Source organism: Monodon monoceros, unplaced genomic scaffold (assembly GCF_005190385.1).
Source record: "Monodon monoceros isolate NGI ecotype Baffin Bay Population unplaced genomic scaffold, NGI_Narwhal_1 Super_Scaffold_18, whole genome shotgun sequence".
In the NCBI taxonomy this organism is placed as follows: Eukaryota; Metazoa; Chordata; class Mammalia; order Artiodactyla; family Monodontidae; genus Monodon; species Monodon monoceros.
Window position 1 is genome coordinate 176,816,308 of NW_021703774.1, and position 17,689 is coordinate 176,833,996.

The 17,689-nt window shown below is 57.7% G+C and overlaps 1 protein-coding gene across 7 annotated transcripts in view; it reads right to left on the reverse strand.

Annotated features, from left to right (window-relative positions):
• The window catches only part of KCNAB2 (potassium voltage-gated channel subfamily A regulatory beta subunit 2), a 96,441-nt gene that overhangs the window by 66,916 nt on the left and 11,836 nt on the right, over positions 1-17,689 (reverse strand). For 2 of the 7 annotated variants that reach the window (XM_029227241.1, XM_029227239.1), the window contains exon 1: positions 6,690-6,823. The exons of 3 other annotated variants lie outside the window; for them this stretch is intronic. The gene's annotated coding sequence lies outside the window, so the exon portion shown is untranslated. Of the gene's footprint in view, positions 1-6,689; positions 6,824-17,689 lie in introns of those variants that run through there. 2 more of the 7 variants (XM_029227233.1, XM_029227237.1) reach the window with 2 other exon arrangements.

Genomic DNA, 17,689 nt, shown 5'->3' on the forward strand with positions numbered 1-17,689 from the left:
ATTTGCTTGCATTGCCTCTCCTCCCTCCCCCTCTCCCCTTCACCTCTTCCCCCTCCCTCTCGCACACACTTTTTTTTCTGAAACATTTGACAGTTGCGCTCTCATGCACTTCACACCTCAATACTGCAGCAAGCATTTTCTGAGAGTAAGAACTCTACCTTACATAACTACAACACCATGATCATATCTAAGGCAATTAATTCAATACCACCTGATATATAGCCTATATTAAAAATTTCCGCCTTCCTCCAAAAACAAGAAAAACCTCAAATAAACAATCCAGGCTACCACCTAAAAGAATTAGAATAAGAAGAACAGGGGCTTCCCTGGAGGCGCTGTGGTTAAGACTCTGCACTCCCAATGCAGGGGGCCCGGATTCGATCCTTGATCAGGGAACTAGATCCCACATGCATGTCACAACTAAGAGTTCGCATGTCGCAAGTAAGAAGCCCATGAGCCGCAACGAAGGAGCCCGCCTGCTGCAAGTAAGACCCGACGCAACCAAATAAATAAATAAATAAATTTTAAAAAGAAAGAAAGAAAAAGAAGAACAAACAAAACCTAAAGTCAGCAGAAGGAAGGAAATAATAAAGATTGGAGAAGAAATAAAATAGAGATTAAAATTTTCCCATTGATTCCAAAAAGATAGTCTACAGTTTAAAGAAATCTAGAACCCATTCCAAAAATAGATTCTATAGCTTAAAAAAAACACACCAGAATCCACTCAAGGTTCACCTAACCCAGCACCCCTCAACTAATCTCCTAATCCAGCACCCCACCCCCCTACCATTTTTTCATTTTTGTTTTTCGTGGCATTGGGTTTTTTTTTTGAAAAGCTCAGGCCATTAGTCCTGCTGACTGTCCCACATTTTGCATTTGTCTGATTGCAGCCGGATGATTAGATATGGCTAAACCTTTTTGGCGAGGTGTGTCCTTCTGGTGCATCCAACCAGGATGCACACGCGCGTTTGTCCATGACGGGCAAAGCCAGGGCCTGCCACTTGGTTAAGGCAGCTTCCGCCATGGCACGGAGTATTAATTCCTTAACCAGGAACCGCAGGGAGGGCTCTTTGAGGCTGTGTGAGAATGCAGTTCCCCTGCAACCTCTCACTGTGTTTTCTCCACTTTAGTTTTCCCAGAAAGGTCACTATGCAGCCTGTTAGGGCTCTGACGGCAGAGGACGCGAGAGGGCAGGAGGCCGAGTTTAAATGGGAAGAAAACACAAGAACGGATTCCTGGAGTCTTAGGCTGTCATCAGAGCTGCAGCCCCGGCCAGGCCCTGATGCTCAGACTCTCAGGGACTGACCAAAGGCCCCACGGGGCCTCTATGTGACTCTGGGGCCTGGGATTGGCCCTGAGACTTGGGCTGGCGGTCTTCTGGAAAAGTGGACCCATGACATGATTTTAAACATGGACAAGCACATTTATACACACAGAGGGAAAGCCCCAGAATAAACCAGATGCACTGTGCAAAATGTCCAGGGTCACAGCAGACCACGGTGAGGCGCCCTTGACCAGGACACACGAGCTCGCTCTCTCTCTCTTTAAGCCTCAGTCTTCTCATCTGCAAAATGGGGGCCTGGCCTACATGAGCCTCAATTTCTCTGTTGGAGCTAAGAATAAATGATTATATTATTCTGGGGGCTAATGTGCCTGGGGGTGTCCAATTCGGAGCTGCAAGTGGCGCTCTCTCTCTCTTCCTCTCCCTCTTTCTCCCTCTTTCTCTGATCCCTTCAGCCTCAGCATTAAAGATGGAATCTGTAGCCTCTCAGAGTTGATGAGAGCTACTTGCACGAGATGGGAAGGATTCAGTGCATCCAGGCGAGAGAAGGAAAGGAATTCACAGCTAAGCCAAGAAACCACAAAGAAAAGTCAGACCGAGCCCATGAGTCCAGAGACACACAATAATAGGAGATGCTTTCTGAGCGAGCCTGCTTGGGGGACCACCTGTTCTGGTTCCTCAGATGTGCTGGTTGGTGAGCTGCCATCTGATTTGCATAGAAGGAGGGTATGAGGGTCTAGGAGATTGAATCATCGGTCCCCATTCCTGGCTCCTTCCGTATCCATGTCCTTTGCTGAGTGACTCTGCCACCTCCCCCCAACATGCACACATGCATACAACACCCACCCCGCCTCCACACACACACACACACACACACACACACACACACACACACACACACACACACACTCTTGGGCCAATGGGGAGCGAGCAGAATGACGATATGCCAGCTCCAGCCACAGGAGACTTGCCCTGGAGCCCCTGCCATCATCACGGATGAACCTGCTCCAGACACACCCCCCGCTGGTCCGAAGAGGCTGAGCTCACATGCAAGAGCCACCCGGCCTGGACCGGGCATCACCCATCGACCTGCGACGTGGAGCCAGCAGACCCACGAATGCAGACAAACGAACCTCTCTGTGGCCTGCCACCAGGACTGTTACACAGAAGGTGAATGGAGTTTTAACTCTAGCACTGCTGGGAGCCGTTCTGCTGTGTTTTAATATTCAGGGTCATTCTCGTTACATTAAATTATAACTCCAGCGGGAGGCCGGGAGCTACTTCCAGTTACTGGAAAAGGATGCCACAGCTGTCTCTTTACCGTAGATGCTGGAGCACAAAACTCGGGTGATGGGAACCTTCATTTAGTGAGGGTTCTTCATGTGAAGCTATAGCCCTTTGAGCTCTGGAGAGGGTAACTGCTTCTAAACCGAAACCTTGCCGGGTCGACGCCCGTTTCCATCTCCTTCTGGGGCTTGGTGGATGACACAAGTCCCCCCTCTTTGGGTGGCCCAGGACACCACTCCAGGTGGTGGGGAGGGAGGTGAGGTCCAGTTGGGGTTCAGATCTAGCCCTTGGTTTGCATCGTAACTCTGCCATTTATTGGTGTCTGACGTTGGGCAAATCTCCCAACCTTCCGAAGTGTCAGTTTCTCCACCTGTGAAATGGGAGGGTAACAGGAGTCCCGGAGGAGCTGATGTGCTACCAGGTGGGGGTGTGCGGTGACGGTCCCGGAGGCTGGAATCCGCTCGTGCCCGGCGCTGGAGGAGGGAAGCTGCTGCCCGAGGCCTGGGAGTGCCTCTCGGAAAGTCCGCGATCACAACTCCTTCCTGAACGTTTGCACCGCGGGCCAAAGGCAGGTGAGGTCACTCTTGCACAGAGGCATCTGCCCCAGAGGCAGCCTGCTCCCAGGCAGTGGTCCTGCCTTCCAGAAAATTACTTTTCAGGGTCCTGAGACTCACTTCAACCTCTCCTTTTCCCATGCTGCCTCTCTCCCCTGCTCTCAGAAGTCTTCTCATCTTCTCCAGCTCCCCAGAAAAAGGCTCATCGCTTACGGAGGTGGCCAGCCACGCACAGGTATGACTCGCTGTCACGGGGGGCCTTCTGGGGCTGCATCCTCATTCTGGATCATCCTGGAAGCTCAAAGCTTCCCGAAGGCTTGGCCCTAGATCGCTGAGGTCTTAAGAACAATGAGACTGTATGAGCCGTCTGCTGCCACCTGACAAGGGTTGGCGGCTTACAACAACAGATATTACTCACACAGTTTTGGAGTCAGGAATCCGGGACTGACTTGGCTGGGTGGTCTGGCTCAGGGTCTGTCCTGAGGCTGTGGGCAGGATGTCAGCTGAGGCCACCATCTCATCTCAATGCTCCTTGCCTTTGCTTTTTGCTGCACCGTGCGTCTTGTGGGATCTTAGTTCCCCAACCAGGGATTGAACTCAGGACCTGGGCAGTGAGACCGTGGAGTACTAGCCACTGGGCTGCCAGGGAATTCCTCTGAAGGCTCCTCTTCTTAGGTGTCTCCTGCACAAGGCTGTATGCAGTGGGCCTCAGCTCTGTACTCCTTGGATCTCTCAGGCCGAGGCAGTTTGCTTCCCCCAGAGCAAGGGATGGAGAGAGAGAAGCTGCCGTGTCTTTCTTGACTGAGGCTCAGGGGATTTGTTTATTGGTCACAAAGACCAACCCTAATACGATGGAGTGGGTGAGGACCAAGAGGCGGGGCCGCCGGAGACCATCTTGAAGGTCACTCTGCTGTGACCCCAGTTATGGACTGTTCCTCGCCTTTACCCCGTCCCCACTTGCCCTGAGACCACAGGGATGTCGGCTCCTCCAGGCCAGGGGCTTTGCCTCTTCTGCTCACTGACGTGTCCCAGCAGCGCCAGGCACATGGCCGATGCTCCGTGAGCTCTGACTGAGGGACCAGGGAGGAGAGGCTTACAGCACGTGGGTGTGACAGGCGTGTGAAGGGCGTTGGGTGATCTCCCCGGAAGCTTCAGGAACCAGGGCTAGGACCTAAGCTGCTGCTTCTCAAACTGATGTTACTTTGCATGTTGCTGCTCAAACCCCGTAAATCCCTTCTACCAAAGCCCTGAGGTATGGCTCTGACTGTGACACGGCACGAAACCGCTGCCCTTTATGGGCCCAAAGCCTGTGGGAGCCACGGCGGCCACAGGGTGCCTCAAGAAGAGACAGGAAGAGGTGTAACTGCTCAAAACCACACATATCCGGAAGGGCGCTTGTGTAACACCCCCTTCCGCTCTCTCCCGGAGGCCAGGAGCTCCGAGACAGGAGCCAACTCTTCTCCTGTGAGCAAGGTGGGTGGCAAAGAGCGAGAGCTGCTGAACCTGCGTGTACTTGGGGTGTCCGTTCTGCCTGTGGAGTCATCTTGGAGGGCAAACAGAGAGGCCCAATTGCCGGAAGGGGCTGGAGGCCAACACTCACACTCCCAAACAGCACCACCCAGAACTCGCTCAGATTCAGATGGAGCTGGGGGCGGGGAGAACGGTGCAATCGTTACTGGGGGCTGGGGGTCACGGCCAGGACCCCCCCCCCCCCGCCCCACCCCGCTGCTCTTGGCCAGTGAGAACCTCAGTCTCTCCTCTAAACTCCTGAGGCCTGAGCCGGCGGGACGAGCGGCATGGGGACCCCTCCCCAACCCAACACTAAAAAGCACGGACCTCACGTGGTCAGACCACGGTGGAAACATCTGGAACAGCCACAGAGCCCACGGCAAGACTGCCCGACAGGGCGTCTGTTCACGCGTCTAACTGATGCCTCATTAAGAATTCCTTATAAAGATCACAGACTGGAAGTTTCAATCTTTTCAAAGCAACCTTCAAGCACCTGTTCCCTGATTACGAACGAGTCAACCAACACAGAGCCGTGGCTGGACTGATCAAATTGAATTGATTCCACAGTAAAAAAAAAATCAAATCCCAACTCTCCCAGAGCAACGGTGGAAGGCCTTTCCCCTGGTACAGCCCACCAAGATCCTCACCATGGCTCAGGCGCCTACTGGCTGGGCGCCTTCCGATCGAGGGGAAGCCTCGCTGTGGCTCCTGGTTATGTCAGGGCTGCGCACAGTGATGGTGGCGGGGGTGGGGTGGCCTGCTGGGGTCAGCAGCCGAAGGCCCCCAGTCGTGGGGACAACCACCTCCCCTCCCTGAGAGGAATGGAGGCTTGGCTCACGGGGTGGAGGGACCTCGTCCCCTGGCCACGGCTCCCCCATCTCCATCTGCATCTTGGTGACCACAGGTGGAAGGGTGTGGGCAAGACTTGAGCTGCAGTGAGCTGCAGCGGGTCAGGGCAAGACTCAGGAAACAGAAGCCCGCATGTGCTCCGGAATCTCCGTAATCTTCCCCGGGGGCCCAGGCCACAGGCCTCCCTGCGGTCATTCATTCAGCAAACGTTAGAGCTCTCCTGTCCCAGCCCGGGAAGCTCACAGCCTCCTCCCCGTGCGCCGCCCTGGTCTCCCGCGGTGACCACAGCCTGCACCAGTATCCTGCTGGGGCCCAGAGTGGAGAGGACAGCAAGGTCGGAGAGGGAAGCAGCAAGAAGCTGGGCTTTTCCGGGCCGGGAGGGAGCCCCTTAGGCATCAGGGAGCACCCCTCCCCCGACACCACCCCCACCCACGTGGTGACCATGGGCCGCCCTTCCCGGACAGAGCTGCAGGGTGGGGAAGGGATTCAAGGGGTCCTCGGCCACCCTCCCCCTTGCATGCGGGATCTTAGCTCCCCAACCAAGGATCAGACATGCACTTCTCCCTCATCCCCCATTGGAAGTGCGGAGTCTTAACTATTGGACCGCCAGGGAGGTCCTCGTTTTGTTTTTAAGGCAGGGACCCTTACTCCTTCCGCCTGTGAAACTACTTTGCACTCAGAGATGGGAACCCAGGCTGGGGGCTCCCGGGAGACAGCGGATGGGCAGGAACCTCCACAAGAGCCTGCTGGGGCCCCTTGGCAGCTGTGCCCTCACCTCCCAGGCTGGACAGAGGTGGCCCTGCCGCACACTCGATCTCCGGGCAGCTCCTTGCCCCAGGAATGAAAGCAGAAGCCAGCAGCCCCGGAGGCAGAGCTGTGTCAGATGCCTCCTCTGGGTGCCACCCGCTGTGCCCCCCTCGCCCGCCACCCAGCAGTCACTGGGTCACAGGAGGCCTGCCGGTCCCCTTCAGGGAGGATGCCTGCAGCCTCTGTGCCAGCCAGCCACGTGGGCTCGGCCTGGGTCCAGCAGGGCGTCTACAGGGGTGGCTGCAGCCAGTCCTGCGGGGGCACAGGGCCTAGGGGGCTGCTGGCCTGATGAACCCTGGACGTCAGGGGAGCACCCAAACCCTGCAGAGGGAGCCGGGGTCCCATCCCCTCAAGCACAAAACCCATCCTGGGAAGCAGGGTCCCCGAAACGCCCTGGGTACCTGCTCCTGGGTCAGCACAGCCAGAGACGAGACCATCCTGGTGTGCACGAGGTGGAAGGTGAACACCGCAGGACCACGGGGCCGACCAGGAAGCCGGCGGCAGCAAGCGACAATGCGGGGGATGCTCAGCTAGCCAGGGCCCCGGCGAGACGGGGTGTGGCCTCTAGTCCCAGGCGTGCTCCGAGGAGGGCCCCAGACACCCCGGCCTTCCTGACAGTGCAGCAGCTGCCCTGGGCAGGCAGGGTGGGGGGAGCCCTTTCTGGGGGAGGGGGAGGGGACAGACACACAGCCACCAGCTCGTTCTGGGGATGTTACAGTTCCTGCTTATCGGCGCCGGCTTTGTGCCCGGGCTGGGCTACGCACCTTTTACCCACGTCCCCTCATTTGATTGTCCCCCCAGTCCTGGGGGGGTTACTGCTGCTCCCCCCACTCCATCGATGATGACCCTGAGAGTCAGAGGTCAGGCCTATGGCTAGGATTTGAACCCAGGGCTGGGCCGATTCCAGAGCTGTGCTCTGAGCTGGGCACTGCTAGGATGCCCCCCAACTGGAGGGTGAGCCCGGGGCAGGGCTGTGTCCCTCACTCATGTCCCATCTCCAGTCCCGCCACCGCGCCAGGACATAGCAGGTGCAAGCAGATGACGCGGTGTTGGGGGGGCCTGGGAGGACGGGTGAGGGGGGACTCCCTCCTCCCTGGGGAGGAGGTTTTACCCACGGTTCCAGGGAGTGGGGTGGGCATGGGGCTCTGAGGCTGCAGTGGGAGTAGCCGCCGTGGGCCCCCGGCGGGGTTAAGACACAGGTGGGGCGGTGGGGAAAAGAAAGAGGAGAGAGAAGGGAGAAGTAAGCAGTTTGGGGCGCTCTGGAGCATCTCATAAGTGATTGCAGACAGCAGCTGTCGGGGGGTGAGCAGGAGGGGGCCGGAGAGCAAAGGGACAACGGGAAAAAGAGAGGCCCTGTGGGGGGGGGGTCGGGAGGAGAGTCCCCACGGCTGACCCCCCCCACACAGCCCTTGCTGTCTTTAACCCTCTTAGATGAGGGCACTTTTATACACGGCAATCAAGGCCCGTGAATACTAAATGCTACCCAAGGCCACAGGCCCATCAGTGGCAGAGCTGGAACAGGAACCAGGTACGTCTGGCTCCAGATTGGGACTCTTTCCTCCACCTGCCCTGGAGCCCCCTTGGGCCTGACTCTGGACAGGTACCCTCTGCTGTCCATCGGCACGGAGGAGACCCTGTGGGTCCACAAGGCACACTTAACTCACTGCTCCTACACACCTCCAGGCAGCAGGTAGAAGTTGGACATTTCAAACTAACGCCTGTAACTTCGTGAGCCGCTTGGCACTGTTGGTCACCGTGAGTCAGGTCTCAAATCGCCACTTCATTCCTGGCCCCTAAGAGTAAATCGTATTTCTTCAAGTATCTGCCAACGCTTTTTCAAGAAGTTCCTTTGGACTGGGAGGGCAGGCAACCACTAAATGCTGGGCTGTGAAGTTAGGGATACTTCATTTGGACGAGGGGCAGCTTCTCTTCTGCGTGGACGCATCTGAGCCATAGATTTAAGCTGGATCAATAAACATGACAGACAGAGCTGCTGAGTGGCCCAACTGCCGCCCACATGCCCCACCTCCTGAATCATCTTCCAGCTGGTGTGGCCTGGGACACGGTCTATCAGCAGGGTCCTGGGGTGGGGGGAGGGGCATCCAGGGAATTTTGCTTTCCTCGTGGAAAGGGACAGAATCTTCTGGAATGTTCTTCGTGGAGGAGTCTGCCTCCATTTTCAGCAGAAGGAGTGGTGCGGGTGGAGGTCTCTCAGGCTGGATCGGGGGCAGGAGGTGGTACCTCAGAGGCCTGTGTGGGGTGACCTGCAGCAAGTCGTCCTGTACTGTCCCCCCAGCTCGACCACAGAACACGATCGCGTGCCAGGACGGTCTTGAGACCACCTAAAGTTACCTCCTGGTAAGTGCGGACCTCATAGGGATTCTAGCTGTTTCCACAACTTACGGAGGAAGCTCTGAACAGATCTGCCTCAAGGTAACTCACATTCCTTTGGGCCGGGACCTGTCCCTGGAGTGTAGGCGGAGGACTGGGTTCGTGCATCCTAGACACTCCCAGTGTGCGGGGCAGAGAGCGGGGTCCAGGGCTCCAGAGACACACGGCTCCCTCTGCAAAACCCCCATGGGGAACTCTAAGCAAGTGAGGCCTCTGGGGATGACCGAAGTGATGAAACATGTCCTTTATCAGGTTGATTTTTTTTTTTTTTTTTTTTTTGGCGGTATGCGGGCCTCTCACTGTCGTGGCCTCTCCCGTTGCGGAGCACAGGCTCCGGACGCGCAGGCTCAGCGGCCATGGCTCACGGGCCCAGCCGCTCATGTGGGATGAGGGATCCCATGTGGGCATGTGGGATCCTCCCGGACCGGGGCACGAACCCGCGTCCCCTGCATCGGCAGGCGGACTCTCAACCACTGCGCCACCAGGGAAGCCCTTTCATGTTGATTTTAAATCAGCATCCTTGTAACTTCTACCCACAGGGCCCACCTCTGTTCCCAGGCCTGGGAGCTAAGGATGGTTTTCACGTTTTTTAAGTGGTTGGAAGAAAAACAAAAGAAGAATATTTCATGGGACGTAAAAATTATAAAAAATTCAAATTTCAGTGTCATCAATACTGCTTCATTGGTACAGAGCCATGCTCATGTACTGCTGGGCCTCCATAACAAAACGCCACAGATGGGGTTGGGGGGGGACTTCAATAACAGACATTTTTCTCAAAGTTCTAGAGGGTGGAAGTCCGAGATCCAGGTGCTGGCAGATTCAGTGTCTGTGAGCACTTCTTCCTGGCTTGAGGATGGCCACCTTCTCCCCGTGTCCTCACAGGCAGAGAACGAGCTTGCTCTGGTCTCTTCCTCTTCTTATAAAGGCACCAACCCATCACGGGACCCCACCCTCAGGGCCTCATCTAAACCCAATCACTTCCCAAAGGCAAACGGCATACCACTGGGAGTTAGGGCTTCAACACATGAATTTTGGGGGACACAAACATTCGGGCCAGAACACTTATTCACGTATCGGCCACGACTGCTTTCACGCCACGTGGCAGCACTGAGGAGCTGGGATAGAGCTGCACTGCCTGAAAGGCTAAAACAATTATTCTCTGACCCTTTGTAGAAAAGGTTTGCGGATCCCTGTTCTAGGAGTTACCTCGGCCTCTAGAAGGCTACACCTCCGTCCTGGAGCAACAGGGGCTTCAGGCACACAGCCTTTGGAGCAACAGACCTCTGCTGCTGGACCCCGCCTCTGCCCCCGTGAGCCCACACCTGTTTCCCGGGCCCAAGTCTCCGCCGTTGCCTCTCTTCGAGTGGTGCCTCAGTTAAGTGAGGTCGCTGCACGGAGCACTCTGCCTGGGCCCCATGCGCACTCTTGGTCACTGTCATTCTGTTCATCTCCTGCATTCAGGTGTAGCTTGCGTGGTTTGGTGACTTTCAAGCCAACCCTGGGATTCTGCTGAGAGTTTTCAGCGTATGAGATCACAACCTCCTCTCCGGGGACTGGACAGTAATCCAGTGTAATAACTGATAGCCAGAAGCAGACCCATTTCAAAGGCAGCGTGATTTGTAACATTTTGCAGCCCCGTTCAAAACCTCGCTTGGGGAGGAGGGGGAGGCAAACACAGGAGGTGTAGTTGTCAACGCTGGTGCCTGGAGGGGCCACACGTCACATTCCGGGGGGATTCACCGTTGGTGGGCTCTCAGCTCCGCGTCCTGCAGTGCCCACCCCGGTCACGTCATGGGTGAGGGGTCTCCCGGAGCCTTCGCAGAAATGCAAACCTTCATGGTTGAAAAGCTCCTTTTTTTTTTTCCCTGGGGGACACCTCCCGGGTGACATGTTATGCAAATTTTCCAAGTGTCCCAGACAGGCCACGTGCAAAAGCCTAATCAAATCCACAACGTGGCTCCATGGTCTGTCCCAAGGATCCTCTCTCTCCCAGCGGTGTGGAGGTTTGAAAGGGCTCCACAGTGACTCATGGAAGCCGAGTGGCCCTGAGGACATCGCAGGAAAGGGGACCCCCAAGAGGTGCTTCTCTAACCCTGCCCAGTGGGGCCCCACTCACAGCTCTGCTCTGTCCTTTTGTGGGGACACTCCGGTCAGGAAGGGGACCCCCCCAAGATGACTCCCATGCTGCCTGCTGGCTGAGCCCCTGACCCCGTTGCTCAGCGGGGGTGCTGGGAGGGAGAAGGCACAGAGGTCTTATGTGCCCTGAATCCTCATTCACCGGCTAGTCATTCCGATTTATCATCGGACCGCAGGCCTGATTAATCTGCTCCTAGTAAACATGTAAAGCCGCCCTCCCAGCCGTTCGCTGGGGACAGCTGGCCACGGTCGCAGGCTGCCTGCCGCCTCTGACGCCATACTATTTTTGGTTACTCTTTCTGTCTCATTTATTTTTGATATGAGTTGCTCATACAGACTGTATGTTCTCTTTCTTGCTCCTGCACTGAGATGAAATAAGCATAGTATTTTTAAACCCAGCTCGTGGTGCCTCAGTGCAGCACCTGGAAAGCGCCGTCCAAGGTGGGCCGCCTGGCCTCTTGCTGCAGCCCACAGCCTTGCCTCACCCTCCTGGACACGGTGACCCATCAGTCCTGGGGAGACACTGGGCCTTCAGGGTCCTGCAATGACACTGGGCTTTCAGTGGCTGGGGGTCCAGGACATCTGAGTGCCCTCTGAGTGGCAGGGCGGGACGAGGCACCAGACACCCACCTGAGCAGCATCTCTGGCCTCATCCCTGGGTGGGGACCAGTCCAAGCTGCTGGTGACTGAGTGCAGAGGTGTGATGCGCTGGGATAAAGGCTTTCACGTGCACTCACTCACTCAGCCTTCACCCCACACCCTGTGAAGTTGGTACTGCTTATTACCAACCACTGGTGATGGCTGGGGAAACGGAGGCTCAGAGCGGTTCCGTTGGCCTGGCCATGCCCCCGCGCAGCCCTGAGAGTCCCTCCTCTGAACCGCAGCCCTGCGCTGCCACGGGCAGAGAGGGAACAACCAAAGGCCTCCTCCCGACAGGGGTAAGGCAACCGTGCTCTCCAGGATGAGAGTGGCTGGGATGGGCGGGGGCAAAGGCAGGGGGGCGTCTCCTTAAGAGTCCAGCAACGATGCAGGTGCGAGCCGGGAGGTGGAGACCAAAGGCCGGCTGGCGGGTGGATGTGGGGTGCTGGGGGAAGACAGGGGAGCAGGGTGACCCCCCCCAGCTCCTGACATGGGGGAAGTGGTGGGTGCAGCAGGTTGGGGGAGCCTGGAGCCTGGTGGCGGCTGCGTCCAGTCCGAGGGGCCTGTGGGACACCCACGTGGGGGGCTGGGGCCTTCCTCCGGGCTCCTCCCCTCTCTCCTGCCACAGAGGCTTGGCAGGTGCCGTCCCTCTGCCCGGGACGCTCTTCCTTTGTGTCCCTGCTCAGATGTCACTTCTCCAGAGAGGTCGTTCTGGAAAGCCCTCTCCAATGTCCTGTCCATCACAGCAGCACGTGCATTTCCTGCAGAGCTTGTACCCCAACCTGTGGTGACTCCACCCGGCTGTCCCCCTGACCAGATGGTGAGCTCAGAGGGCAGCCACTGGGTTGGTCTCATTCCCTGCGGAATCCCTCTTGCCGGGACGGGGCGATTGCTGAACGCACGCAGGCAGGTCACGCCTGCTCTGCATGGCTCGCGTGCTCCTTCTTCCTGCAGCTCAGCACCTCCTCCACGGGGTTTCACGGTGGGAGGGTGCAGTTCGCAGAGGCCCAGGTCAGGATCTCAGGCTATCACTGGACTGACAGTCTCTACCAGGTCTGGAGTCCCCGACCAGGATGATCCCTGGTTCACAACACAAGGACAGAGCCAGGCATCTCAAGGGCACGTGTGCACGGGCATAGAGCACACGTACATGCATGTGTGAACATGCACATACACTCACACACCACCTTTACCATCTCCATGACCTTCACCTCCATGGCCTTCACCTCCATCACTTCTACCACCTCTAGCACCTCCACAACCTCCACTTCTATCATGCCCTCCACCTTCACCCCAGGCTGGCTCTTCTTCCCCCAAGCACTGCTGCTCTGGAGTCTTCCCCCCCGAATGACCCTCTGAGCTTCAGTTCTCACCTCCATGCCCACGAGCCCCACGGCTGCACCGCCAGCACCCCCGGCCTGAGCCCCAGGTTCAGACTCTGTTGGCCGCATCCACGTAGCTGCCCCGGAACACTCCCTCTCCTGCCCATCTCCACTGCCAGCCTCGGGTCGACCACCTGTCACCAGAGTCCCATTCCTCTTTCTCCACCGCAGATCCATCAGGCCATGCCTTTACTGGCTGCCCAGGGCCTTCAGCCTCAGGCCCAGTACCTGGGCTTGGTCTGCAGAACCATTCACAACCAGGCCTGACTACTTTTGCAGGCTGCTTCCCACACGCCTGCCTGCCTCCTTTCCCACACATCTGGCCTTGGGCACGCCTGCCTGCCTCGTTCCCTCATGCTCCTGTACCTGTGGCAGCCCCTGCCCTTGTTCCTTCTGTGCCCCACCCTGGGGCGGGTGCCGTGTCTCCCCATCCGCTGGGGACGTCACCAACCTCAGGGTCCAATGCAGTGGTTGCTTCCCCGTCCTGCACGGGTCACCCCACACTATTTGCAGTGGTTACCCCCGGGGCGGCAATAGCGGGGAGGGTGTCGGCACGTTCCATGACTAACACCTCTACCGTCCGAATCTTCTGAACTACTCCGCTAAAGCCCTAAGAAGCAAAGAGCTGGGGCAGGTCTACTCGACTCCAAAGCCAACACTCTTAACGCCCCCTCATGCCATTTTGTCCCAGGCTCCCGTGATGATTTCTGGAGAAGAATGCCCCCTGCAGCTTTCTGGTTTAAATCTTTGACACTCGAATGCCAGCCCAGCCTCTGGGCACCCTCATCCCCAATAAAACCTCCCCCTCTTGCCTAAATCCAACTGGGGGACACATGGGGCTGATGTCCCCCACCCCACCCCGGCTTTTCTACCTCTTTTATTCACCGGAGCAGGGACGAGGAAGGACTCGTCAATTTGCCCTCAGAACGTGAATAACCCTGGACCAGGCATTCCACCTGTGAACAGGGGGAATGGGGATGATCGGAGGGGGAGGGGCAGGCAAAACACCCTCCAATTCCCAGAAAACAAGCCGGTGGCTCATTCTGGAATCCCCAAGACAGGGATTTTCAAAGTCTGTGTGTCCTGGTCACACCTGAGATAGTTCTCGAATCTAATATTTATCTACTTATTTATCCAGTTATCTTTGAATTATGATAAGTAATGCTGGCTTTCCCTTAATTGCAGGAATGGCAAGTTTCATTTCAAAATAAGCTTATTTAAGAAAAAGTTTAACCAGCTGAAAGAGAAATGCAAACTCTGAAACAGGTCTGGCTTTGTGCACCTATGACTCAGAGCATCAGATGAAAGGCCAAGGACTGGAGTGTGGAAATACTTGCCAAAGAGAGAGAGACAGACAGACAGAGATAGAGAGACAGAGGCATCTGAGTGCAGGAGGGGGAGTGCTTCCTGAAACCCACAGCCTCAGAGCCTCATCCCCAGAAATCCCAGGAGAAGGCATGTAGACTCCACTGCAGAACCACAGGGCAAAAGTGAGTTCCAGGTGGTCATGCAGTTCTTTCTTTTCTTTAAAACTAATTTTCCTCCCCTTTTGTGAAAGCATGTCAGAGTTCTTCCAATTACAGGAAGTTTATCAAGAGAATCTAGGGAGAGACCAGAACCCTGGCAGGATGCAGCATTCCAGGCCAGCCCTGGAGAGCAGCTCTGGTGAGGGTATGGGTGGGGCACGTGAATCGGAAAGGGTGTGTGTGTGTGTGCATGCACACACACACAACCCACAGGTGTGCATACACACACACACATGCACGCACGCACACACAGGCCCACTCTACCCATCGGCCAAGCAGCCCGAGGTCTGCCGCCGCTCGTGTTCCCCAGGAGATGCTGGGGAAGGCCTCTCCTCCCTCAGGCCGGAAGCTCCGCCCCAGGTCAGGCCAGAAGGGTGGCTGGAGCTTCCCGTGTGTGGGAGGACTTGCAAGCTCACGGCCCGCGTGCCAGGTGGTTGCAGGCTAGCCCCGGGGAGCCTCCCGCTGCTCCAAAAAGCAGATGCTCCACAGAGCAGGTGAAGATGAAGGACCCAGGATCCCCCCCAGGTACGGGGGGTGGTGGCTAGAAGGACTTGAGAGCCATCTGGGCAACCCAAACGTCCAGCCAGAGCACACCTCAGACACGACTCAGAGAGTGTGTCCCACACCTTTGGGGGAGGCAGAGGGGCTGGGCCCGCCCCTACCTCCCCTGGGATGAAGCGCACCCAGGGGTGCTTTTCCTCCCTCTGGGGCCTGGCTGTGCCCACTTCCTGCCTCAGTGGATGCTCCCAGAGCCATGGGCGGGGCTGTCTCCCTGGGAGGAGCCGGCCTCCCATCAAGGCAACAGGCATCTCCTCACCCAGCGCCCCAGGCCTGAATGCCCCACGTGCACCAGCCCCTCTGTGGAGGCTGGGGGTCAGGGGGCCACACACAGCGTGAAAACTGGTTGGGGGTGTGCCGTGGGACAGAGCTGTGTCGCCCACACTCCACCGCCCCAGCTCTCTTTTCACACCGAGAGCGTTTCTCGCCTGTTCTGGTATCTGGACCTTGTCCCTCAGAGGGGAGAGGTTCTTAAAGATAAAGAACAGCAGAACCAGAGCCACCTGTCCCCAGAGCTGACCAGTGTCAGGGGGACAAGGGGGGCTTCCTGCTGCAGGATCGGGACTCGGCTGACTGCCCGTGAGGGCCTTTCCCTTATGAAACCCAAGCCCTGTCCTTCACGCCAAATAGAAGACAAGCTGCAGGTCTTAATGGCCCACCTCCAAGATTCCCTCCCCACTGGCGCCGGTGAGGGGGTCCGGGTGAGGTGGCGGCTCCCGGCCCCCCACATTCACCAGCTCCCTGGGGGGTGGTCGTGCGATCCCAGAGGACTCCAGGCAGCACCCACGGGTGGCGCTGAGTCCGGGACACCCTGTGGTCAGCATGCCTGCGGCATCTCCAGCCCCTCGGCCGCGGCTGCAGTGCCGCGAGTACCTGGCTGGGGCGTCAGAGACAGAACCTCTGTATCCGCCTCTGAGCGTGATAACCAACGAGCCGAGGGACTGCGGGAGCGGGGTGGGGGGAGGTCCGAGCACGCGCTTCCCCTCCCCGTTAAGTGGTCCTGGTTTTCCCCACTCCTTGAGGGGCATCCGCAGTAAGAGGGACAGAGAAATGCCGCATCTCCTATCAGAGCCGGGCCGAGGTCTTTTGAACTGAGCCACGGTGGGAAGAAAACACAGAGTTTGGGGGGCAGGGGGCGGGGAGGAAGAAGCACCCCTTGCCAGTGATTAGGGCTGTGACCCCGTGATGATTCAAAGCCTGACTCAGCAGCTGACACAGGAGGGAGCAGAGACAGCCCAGCTCTCGGCAGATGGCACATGGAGGGAGCAGCTCCAAGCTGCTTCCTTTGGCCCGGGCAGGGGGGTGGGTTTTAACCGCTTACCCCCCAGGCTGGGAGCAGGAGGGAGAGGCCGGCACCCTGGTGTCCCCCAGACAGGCAGCCTCAGAGTCTGTCTCTCTAGTCCAAGTGGACACGTTGGCGCCCTCTTGTGCCACCAAGCAGTCCCTGGACACTCGGCCCTCCCCCAGGGCTGGTGGGGTCTCTTCCTCTCTGGAGCCTTGGACAACCCACACCCCGAGAGGCCCTCCAAGCAGGGTGCCGGGAAGGGAGGACCTGGGGAGCCGTGGGTGTTCCCATCTTGCCCGCTGCTACGAGTTTCTGCAGTAACATTGGGGGGCTGGTGGTGGGCCATGGGCACGGGGGCCACCTACTTCTGGCCAGCCCCGTGCAGGGGCCTCTGGTCACCGTGTCCAGCCAGGCCCCTCCCCTGTAGATGGCACAGTGCCTGGCACAGCATAAGGCTGACTGTCTGCAGCTGATCCCCCAAACTCCGCGTGATCGCATACACGGTGGTGCTGGACCCCTGGGCTTTACGGGGATTTCAGCAGTGACCCTTAGAAGAAGTTGAGGGACAGACCTTGGTGCCATCTGCAGAGGGAATCAGGAGCCTGAGAAGAAGGTCGCTCGCCAGGCAGCGTGTCTGAGGGATACTGGGCCCCTAAAGGCTGTAGCACAAACCCGTCCCTCCCCGGGGGAGGCACAGGCTGGCATCCTGAAAACGGGGTCCTATCTGAGCACCTCCCATCTGCCCTCGATGGGACACGCCGCGCTGTCTCACCTGCTCACCTTGTCACCCACAGGTGGGCTCCATGAAGCCTCCCCAGGCTGCTGGGCCCACCACTCTGAGGCCAGGAAGGGGGCTCTGCCCTCTAAGTACGCTGGCAGGTATGGCCAGGGTGACCCCATACTGGACCCCACTCCTCATTGCGGGCCCCGGCTCCGGGTGTAACTGCTGGCTTTCCAGAGAGGGGGTCCGACTCGACCCAGCTCGACCCCAGGTCCACACCCCATACTCCCACTCGTACCCCTTAGCCAGTAACACCCAAGATGCAGTCCCTGCCAAGGGGGAAGAATCAGCAGACCAGAAAGAAAGCCATAGGAGCTTCTGGAGGGGGCCCTGGGGGTGGTGGTGGGGAATCAATGGCAGAAACCTGCTGTGGTGGCTCAAATTGTGCCCCCCGCACCCCAAATATATGTCAGAGTCCCGGTCCCTGGTATTAGTGAACAGGACCTTACGAGGCAAAAGGGTCTTTGCAGATGTAATTAAGGTCAGGTCATCCTGGATCGGGGTGGACCCTACATCCAATGACAGGTTTCCCTGAAAGAGGAAAAGACACAGATGCAGGGAAGGAGGCATAGTGATGGAGGCAGAGACTGGGGTGATGTGTCTCCTTTTGCTGGGGGGGGCCTGTGTCCCCAGCCCTGATTCAGTTCCACGCCTTGAGGGGAGCGGCAGTTTGCAGGGAAATTTCTGCAGCCCTCCTTGCATT